The sequence below is a fragment of the Silene latifolia genome, chromosome 7 (assembly GCF_048544455.1).
Source record: "Silene latifolia isolate original U9 population chromosome 7, ASM4854445v1, whole genome shotgun sequence".
Lineage (NCBI taxonomy): Eukaryota > Viridiplantae > Streptophyta > Magnoliopsida > Caryophyllales > Caryophyllaceae > Silene > Silene latifolia.
Window position 1 is genome coordinate 50,994,156 of NC_133532.1, and position 9,915 is coordinate 51,004,070.

Sequence of the window (9,915 nt, forward strand, 5' to 3'; positions counted from 1 at the left end):
TTGGCCTTGAGCTTTGGACTTATTGGTCCTGGACTTGGTGTTTTGGACTCATGGGTCCTGGGCTTTAGACTTGTTGGTCCTGGACTTGGTGCTTTGGACTCATTGGTCCCGGGCTTTGGACTTGTTGGTCCGGGACTTGGTATTTTGGTGTTAGACTTATTGGTCCGAAGTTTGAAAAGTGACAATTTAATTCCGTTATTTGAAATTGTGGGAAAATAACGAATCTGAATTTCGCTATTTCATTTTTGTTTGAAAAAGATGGTTTTTAAACCCCTCGTTTGGAATTGTGGGAAAAATAACGAATTTGAATCTCGCTATTTCATTATTTATTTGAAAAGGACGGTTTTAATTCCGTCGTGTGGAATTGTGAGAAAATAGCGAATTTGAATTCGTTATTTTGTTTTTTGAAAAGTGACCGTTTTGAATTCGTCGTTTGGAGTTGTGAGAAAATAACGAATTTTGAATTCCGTCATTTTATTTTCTTAAAAGGTGACGGTTTTTAATTCCGTCATTTGAATTGTGGGAAAATAACGAATTTTGAATTTCGCTATTTCGTTTTTGATTTGAAAATGATGGTTTTTATTTCCGTCGTTCGAAATTTGTGAAAATAGCGAATTTGAATTTCACTATTTTGTTTTTTGATTTGAAAATGACGGTTTTTATTTCAGTCGTTTGAAATTTGTGAAAATAGTGAATTTGAATTTCACTATTTTGTTTTTTGATTTGAAAATGACGGTTTTTTTTTCCGTCGTTTGAAATTTGTGAAATTTGTGAATTTGAATTTTACTTATTTGTTTTTTTGATTTGAAAATGAAGGTTTTTATTTCCGTCGTTTGAAATTTGTGAAAATAGTGAATTTGAATTTCACTATCCTGTTTTTGATTTGAAAATGACGTTTTTATTTCCGTCGTTTTGAATTTGCGAAAATAGTGAATTGGAATTTCACTATCTCGTTTTTGATTTGAAAATGACGGTTTTATTTTCGTCGTTTGAATTTGTGAAAATAGTGAATTGGAATTTCACTATCTTGTTTTTTTTTTCGGCTTTAGCCCTGGCTTTCGCTTTGGCTTTGGTTTTCGCCTTTGTTTTGGCTTGGATCTATTCGTTCTTTGTCGTCCTTCGTTCGAGGAAGGTAAAGGTGTAAACGGGGATGTACCCTTGGTGAAAGGTTGATACTTGGTGATGGGATATTTTGTGGGGAAAGGGCTTACCTTCCGTCATTGATCATGAACAAGGAGATGTTCTGGTTTGTTATCTAGGTTCGTCGTAGAATCCCTTGGATAAAGGCTCGTTCAAAATTGGGTGCTAATGAATGGTATCTATTGCCAGACATGGAATAGGTAAAATGAATGGACACGGAGTTTCGAGTCCTCTGCTTACTCGGTATGGAACGTCACTCGAATGTACTCATATTGAATTGGAACATGTTGTTTATTTTGAATCAATTCTCAAATAAATTCTCGTTGTCAACGGGAAATGGTAAAAAGGAGAATATATGATAGTTGGAAATTGTACTTTTATTTTGATAAATAAGATGTTAGCACAGACTCGATGAATACATGTGAATCATGGGGACAACCCAGTTTGTCACTTAGGAATAAAAGGACAGTCACTAGGATAGATATGAGAAAGCCTAAGACTCGGACTCGGACTCAGACTCAATCGTAGATACGAACTCCTAATCATCACTGTCCTCCTCGAAGGTCTCTTTCGCAGCATCCAGCGGTTTGAATGTTTGATCTTGAGCATTGACCCATTTGAGCACCTCATTCTCGTTGTTGGGGATGATATGAAGACAGTAGTCAATGAGACTTCCATCTCCTTGCATAAAGAGATGTTCATTATGGTTGTTTTCATCACTTTGTTGGCCTAGGGATGAAGTTGTCAGTTCATGGTTGTCGATCATATTTTGAATAGCATGTTTCAGTTTGAAGCATGTTTCAGTGTCATGACCATTGCCTTGAAGATATTGGCAAGGCACTGCCATCCCAGAAACGGGTTTTCCTCTGTTCAGACGGTCCGGAGTGGGCTCAATTGGTTGTAGCTTCCCTTCGGTCTTAAGCTTTTGAAGAGCTGCGGCATAGGTTGTGTTGAGTCTAGTGAATGTCCTTTGAGAACGTTTAACCTTGCTGTTTGACTCGAGACATCCAGGAGGATTGTCTGGACTGAGAGGTGCAATTATGATTTTGACAGCTTCAATCATATCTTGAATGGCATGCTTCAGTTTGAAACAGACTTCGGTGTCATGGCCCTTGCCTTGATGGTATTGGCAATAGGCATTATCATCCAAGAATCAGGATCTTTTGTGTTCAGGTTTGTCCGGAGTCGGACTAATGGGTTGGAGCATTTGTTCTGAAGCAAGTATCCCCAGAGCAGTGCCATATGCTATTCCCAGATCTGTCAATACCCTTTGATGTTTTCCATTGATTCCAACATTGGTGTTTTTTGGGATGTTTTTGTGTGTTTTGTTTTTGTTTTTGTCAATGCCGGGCGGAAGCAGGATTTGGTCGTTGTCAATGGGAAGTTTTGGGGATGTTGCTTGGTATTTTGAAAGTTATTTTGGTGCGGTGATTTCATTATCTTTGTTGGTAGGTTCGTGGATGGGGGAACCATCGGATGACTCCTCATTTTCGACAGCTATTGGTTGGTGAACAGAGGGTTGGTTTTCTCCTAGATGGTCAGGTTCATTTTCAGTACTACCAAACCTCTTCTCAAAATTAGCCACTCGAGTGTTTAAATCATCAGCAACCACTTGCATCTTTGAGAATATGTTGTTGATGGAGACGGAGAGTATCATTATAGCGCTTTGTATGCCATCCTCATCAATTACATGAATTTTCTCATCGTCAGGAGAGATGAGATGGGAGCAGTCTATGGAAGATTCCTGACTGTGTCCAATAGGGTTTTCTGGAGGGTTGTTTTTGTTGTTTGCCGAGGGAGGTAGTGGTAACTTTCCCTTTTCGATCATATCAAGGATGGCACCTTTTAGGGGGAGACACATTTCAGTATCATGTCCGCGACCTTGGTGATATTGACAAAACAGTTTTCCGTCCCATCTACGTCCTCTCTTGTTTGGTAGAGGGTCTGGAGTTGGACCAATCAGTTTGAGCTTTCCGTTGGAGATTAGCCTTTCCAAGGCTGTGGCATAAGATATACCCAGATCAGGGAAGGACCTATTGTTGGAATATGTGTAATACCCGCCCTTTTAGGGAGCCTTTGACCATCGTTGACTGTCCTTGGGAGCGGGAGTAGTCTTAGAAAAGTATGCCAAAACCATCTTGGGGTGCGTGTTAAGAGTGGTACTCGATAGAGTAGAGGCTACTCGATCGAGTAGCTAGGTTACTCGATCGAGTAGGGGGCTACTCGATCGAGTATGTTGGGTACTCGATCGAGTACCGGGTTTTCAGCGAGGATTTTAAATCGCGTTTTGTTAAATCCGCAAATCACTTCCGCCACTTTCCTCCTATCCTTCAGTCGCCTCTTTCCCTTCCCTTCACCTCAAAACCTCCATGGAAGCCTTCTTGAAGATCCTTGAACCTTAGGGGGGCGTCACTTGTGTCGGGTAGCGGTCTCTTGCTGAGTTTTCTCCATAATAGGTATGTCTTAATCATCATCCGTGTCTTTGTTCTCTATAATTAGGGTTTGCTTGTTAGTAATAGATAATTGTATGGTGGTTATAGGCTTTGCTTGGTCGCTGGATATGTTGTTTGTCAGCATGGATTGGTTGCAGTGCTTAAAGGTAGGTTCGCCTACTCAGTTTCTGTAGATGGTCTAGTGTGTCGGTCGTTGTGTTAGCTTTGTGACTGTTGATATAGTACCTGTATTGTGACGATTGTGGATTGTGGTTGTGATTGTGATCGGCCGTCGGTGGTTCTCGAGGTGTGTCCTCGGTGAGTGGGGTCACTTGCGGGAGTGACTTCACGCCCTAGTTTCGCCCTTCGTGGAACCCGCCACGGAAGGGGATGTGCACATTAATGGACAGGGTTATCGCTCGATACGATGAGCGGGGATTTGGTGGGTGCGGCTGCGGTCCCCCACTGGCAGGGCTGGTCCAGTGGACAGTCAGTGACAGAGTTGGTTGGATTGCAGTGATCGCGTTTGGGACTGATAGTATTGTTTATATTGATAATTGTAGTTGCCATTGTCTTATCTTATCTCGATCGACCTTGTGTGGTTGTTTGTTTGTTATGTGTCCGCCGTGATCCCCTATGGTGAGCAAATCGGTCTTAGCAGTGTTGATGTTGTTGATAGCTGGAGTCCGGGAAGGGATGAGTCCTCACGAGAGATGATGGTCATAACGAGTAGTCTCTGAGTTGTACCTTTTATTTCGTTTGTTGGTTTAAATCACTTGTAATATAACTTAATAGTTCTTATATTGACGTTTGATAATTACTTTCCTCGGGCAACCGAGATGGTAACGCCCTTATATGCTAAGGAAGGCCTAGTTAAGGCTCCTCTGAATATGGGGGTGTTACAAAGTGGTATCAGAGCGACGATTTTGGAACCTGTAACAAATGAACATAATGAACGTAGGGAGTCTAATAAAATGAACCTGGCGTATGTGTAATGGGAGCCCCAGCTGATGCTAGATTTTGGGTGAGTAGGCGCCCTCATTTCAAAATCTTGGCCCCATGACACTTAAGCCAGTCACATGGTATGGGAATGTGGAGTCTATGTGTCTATGTGTGACATGTATGTGAATTGTGCCGGAGCTACCTCCGGTTGAGCCTTTGTCTGAATTAATGGGGGTGTGTTAGTGATATATTAGGCCGTGTATGATAATTGTCGATGAGATTATTGAAGTTCTTTGAATGATTAGTGAGCTTATATGATGGCTATGAGATATGTGACGAAAGTTTACGTGATAGAAATGCGTGAAAATGTGGAATTGAATGTTGTGACATGAATAGTGAACACGTAGGTGGTTGCTATAAGTTAATGATGACGGCAGTTTTCTACGAGTTTATAATCCACAGTAATTACTATGATGATAGTTATAGTATAGTTGAGTTATAATTCGAGGCATAGCATATAGTAATGCGTTTATGCCTTACTTGTTGGTTGAAATTTTTCCGCTGCGTAATGTTTGATTCGTACAAGATGAATTGCTTACGATAGAATATAAGACATGATTGAATAATTTGTTTAAAAAGTATGCATTTATGTGATAAGTGAAGGAAAGAATTGATGTTAATTATATGCATCAAATTAAGTGAACACGAGTTTAGTAGTAACAAGTAAAGTAAGTTTAAGTGTAATATGACGGCGTGATTATGTTTATAGAATGACTCGGTAGCAGATAAACCGAGTTGGGTAATTGTGTAGCGTAGTACGGCGTGTACCTTATTAGTAGGGCGATACGTTATGCGTGGGTAACAAGTGTAAAACATGATTGAATGCGATAATTAGTGCCGAATCCCGAGCTTAGTTTGGAATCGACACGCGGTGTTGTTTTGCAGGTATCTTCAAGTTACTTAGTATTTCTGACCGAGCACTTAACTATACTTGACCTAGTGCGAGTGCTTACTAGACCGAGTAGACCTCACTCGATCTAGTTAGGAAGCTATAATGTCGGGATGTGGGAAAATTCCTGCAGATACTCGATGATTTAGCTCCTACTCGATCGAGTAGTGTGGTACTCGATCGAGTACCCTAGGCACTCGATCGAGTAGGTTACTGTACAGCGAATCCTACGGGTTTTCTTAAAACCCCTAATCTTTCTATTTCTTCTTCTTATCCCCCAATAATTCGACACACATAAACCTAAACCACTCTCAAATTCCTTATTTCCTCTCAAATCCTCTCATACTCTTGAGTTAAGTGGTGATTCTTGGGTTAATTTCCTTGCTTAATTTCGTTTCTTTACTTTGTTAATCAATCAAAGTATGCTATTCTTCCTAATGTACATGGTTTATTGATTTGAATGTGCTAGGAAAGTAAAACAATCTGAAATTTTTGATTATTATGACCAATTTGGTGCTTTAATTGTTGAAATATGATTCACATGCCTTCTTTCCATGTTTGTTGGTGGCTAATTGCTGTAAATTAGATTAGAAATTGTAAAATTTGAAATCGAAATTTCTAGGGTTTCCAAAATTGAAATCGATTTTTGATTGTTTTACAATGGTTAGATGGTAGAATTGAGCCTTAAATATTGTTTATGTCATGTTGGAGGATAGATTTTGATGATTTCACCTCAGAAAGTTGCCTTAAAACTCCGTCTTAAAAGTGCATCAAATGGAAATTCGTGATCTATAATTGGAAAAGTGATGTTGTGAATGACATTATAAGTATAAGTTAAACTTCAATATGATAATAGAAACGATAATTGATGAAAATATGCCAAGATTATCACAGCTGTAAAGACCGTCTGAAAGTTCTAATTGAGTTGTTGTACATAATAGTGAAGGGTGATAATGATATGTTCTAAGTTATTCTTGTCCATGAACTAGTAAGGATACCTCACATGTGATTAGAAGTGTGTTTGGAATAACTTTGGAACCATGCTAAAATATTCAAATTTGTTGAGCATACGTAATCACCATGATAATTTCTTTCACAACTATGGCCTGTGAGTAGTAGTAAACTGAGCTTGTATGTCAAAATTGGAAACCGTTGACGAATGTGTGTATATAATGTGATATTCAAGGTTAATAGCATGAAGTATGTGCTTCACATGTCAAATTTGTTGGTGAAATTGTGTACTTAGCTGAGTATGTTGAATTCAAATTACATGATATAAATATTTGCATGTTTATACAAGTTGTTTGAACCTATGCCTAAAACAGATGCCGAGACTGAACCTTGGAATCCGCCAAAGTAAACGGGGGATGGGTAATCCACCTGAGATGGGGGAAGGGAGTGGACCTGTGGTACCCGCAGTTCCCGAACACCCTTCAGTTGTTTTTGTTGACTTCAAACAGAGGGAGCGTTTTGTAGCCTTACAAAAACGCAAGATGAGACCTACGAGGTGTATAGACACCACAGTGTTAGAGGAGTTGGAGATAGAGACGGATGTCCGTCACATTTTCGAGACCTTGGGTCTTATGGGTTTGTATAGGCTGAGGAAACACACTTACCCTTTTCTTACTTTGGAGTTTATGAGCTCCTTTATCTATGACCCCGCTGGCCAAACCGTTGAATTTCGGTTAATGAATACCAGTTTCCTGTTGACTATGGATTTGTTTGCCTCTCACCTTGGGTTGGCCAAGCCTCCCAAGGACTCTATCACCGATATTCCAGCCGAGTGCGGTGTCTGCCGCTTGATGCCTTGTCTGACTGGGAAGCAAGCTCCCACCTCGAGCAACATGCTGATTAATAACGTTCAAAGATGTTACCTTGAGGGTCTTTCTCCGTTCTCTTTCGAACCTCCTTTATGACGAAAGGATATCGTAAGTGAATAATCATGAGGTCTTGCTTCTGATGTCTTACCTCAACCCGGAGCGGGCCAGGAAAGTGGTCTTTAATGCTCCTTCTATGGTTTGTGCTGCCCTTGCCTTGATGGCTTCTTCCTCTTCCCGGTACCTGAGTTGTGGCGCCATCGCCACTCGGTTAGCTGAAAAGCTAACCTCCTTCGAGGCTTCTTCGGATTACGTGCCTTTTGCTACTCCTGTGCCCACCATGGACCGTGAATACTATCTCGACCTGAAGTGGTTGAGGACTTTGGCTGACTGTAGTCTAGCGTGGAGGGTGTAGGGCATGAGTTGGATGAAAATTCCAGCTCCTCAGCACCTCCCACCGACAGAGCCCTTAGAGCCGGCAGTGGTGGCTGTGGATGTGGACGATAAGGAGGAGGAGGAGGAGGAGGAGGATGGGGATAGACCCCGCCAGCTGCAGACCTATCTCATCGACGACACCATCCTCGAGGTGATGCCGGAGCCGACGAAGGGCGAGAATGCGGGAGTTGCAGTGGTGGAGAGACCCAGAGTGGGGAGGGGACCCCGCCGAGTGAGGGAGAGGGCCTCGGAGACTAGGCCACAGCCGGTAGTGCCACAGCAGCAGCAGCATCCTTTTCCGTGCTACCCTTACCTCGATACCCCGGAGACGCGATCAAGCTACTTGGCAGAGAGAGTGTCATCCACCTTGACACTCCGGAACATGCACGAGATGGCGTACGCTCAGGGGATAGGGACCGAGGGACCTCACCCGGTTTGGTGGAGTGGAGTCGGGGACTACTCAGGGGTTTTCCATTCCTACGGGGTGGAACAGTCGACGTGGGGGACACCTCAGTCCTTTGCCTACGGTGGCTTGACTCCATGGTACGTGAGCCCAGGAGCAGGAGCAGGAGGTGATGCGGGTGTGGGTTCATCAGGTGCGGGTATGGCTGGAGGTGGTGGTGGTGATGATGAGGTGATGTTTGAGCAGCAGCAGCAGCAGCAGCAGGAGTGATACTCCTTGTTTCTATCCTTGTTCATGATCGTTAGTAGTAGATGTTGGTAGCGTGGTTAGATTTTCGGTTGTTTTTAGTTGAAACTTTATTTATGGATATGCATGGTTGGCCATAAGGCCGGATTTGATACTTTGACCTTGTTACGGGATGTTGGGAGTCGGGAGTCATCCCGGCTCGATTTATATGACGATTTGTGCACATGTATGTTGATTTATGACGAGTTTTATAGGAATTTTGGCCTGAAGGTACTCGACAGAGTACCTCGTACTCTATCGAGTAACTGCAGGCATCTAGGAAGCAAATCATTCTGATCTGTGGGCTACTCGATCGAGTAGCCAAGACACTCGATCGAGTAGCATGGCGCTCGATCGAGTACCGCTACATACTCGATCGAGTAGCACTTTATTCTGAGGAGGTTTTCGAAAATTAAAAATGTCCAATTGTTTTATAATTGCAAGTTTAATGTTTAATGTGGCTATTAGTGCGTAGTTACACCTTTGAACCATTAATTTCATATGTTGGAAGTCGTGTTTGAAGTTTTATAAGCGTATTTGTCACAATTAGTGAAGCGGTAATAATTTCTTGTTAATTTAGTGTTGCATACGCCCCATTACGATCTATTTATCGGAGTTGTAGCTTCTCGTACATTTGTGCATACCGTGTTAACAGGAGTTGTCAACGGTGACTAGTTATTCCGGTGGCTTGCCTATGATTTCTAATTTAACGAGCATCTAGTCAGCGAGTAATGTCCATAACAAATAATATGGTTTTCTTTAATGTTATGATGCAAACAAAAGGTAATATGTGTTGTAATTTTGGTGGTGAACTTCGGGGGCGAAGTTCCTTTTAGAGGGGAAGAGTAATGTCGCGAAAATAAAAGGCTGATTTCGAAGTTATGTTTTGTCTGCTTATAAGGTTTTGTCGTTTAATTATAAAAATTTTCTAGTACCTTGGTTACTTTACTTGTATGAAGTGCAATTGGTTACCTCGTTTGTGAAGTAATTCATGCGTTGTAGTGAAAATGATAGAATGAATTGTAAAGGACCGTCATAAAGAGTTTCACCTCGGCACGCTGCGTCGTAATAGAATGAATCGAATGACACGGTGATGTTAATGGTGCAGTATGAGGTTGATATGAGACACGTTTCGGGTTGATAAGTTGTTGTCACATGATGACCGATGGTTGCTTGTGTTGGCTCATATGGCGAGTCGATGTTGGATACATAATCTTTAGTAGGAATTGATGCATACATGTAAGAGTGACAATTAACGGTGATAATGCTTGCATGATAGTGGTAAGAGTCATTAGGTATAATGTATAGTCGGTGATGATGATGACATGGGGGGAGGGGAGAAATGGTATTTCCAGGGAGTAATGGTTTGAGCGGGAAGATGGGTGAGGACGTGTTGTCTTCGTGTCTTGAGCGGGAGATAGGAGAGGTGAACTTCGGGACGAAGTTCTTTTTAAAAGGGGGAAGACGTAATACCCGCCCTTTTAGGGAGCCTTTGACCATCGTTGACTGTCC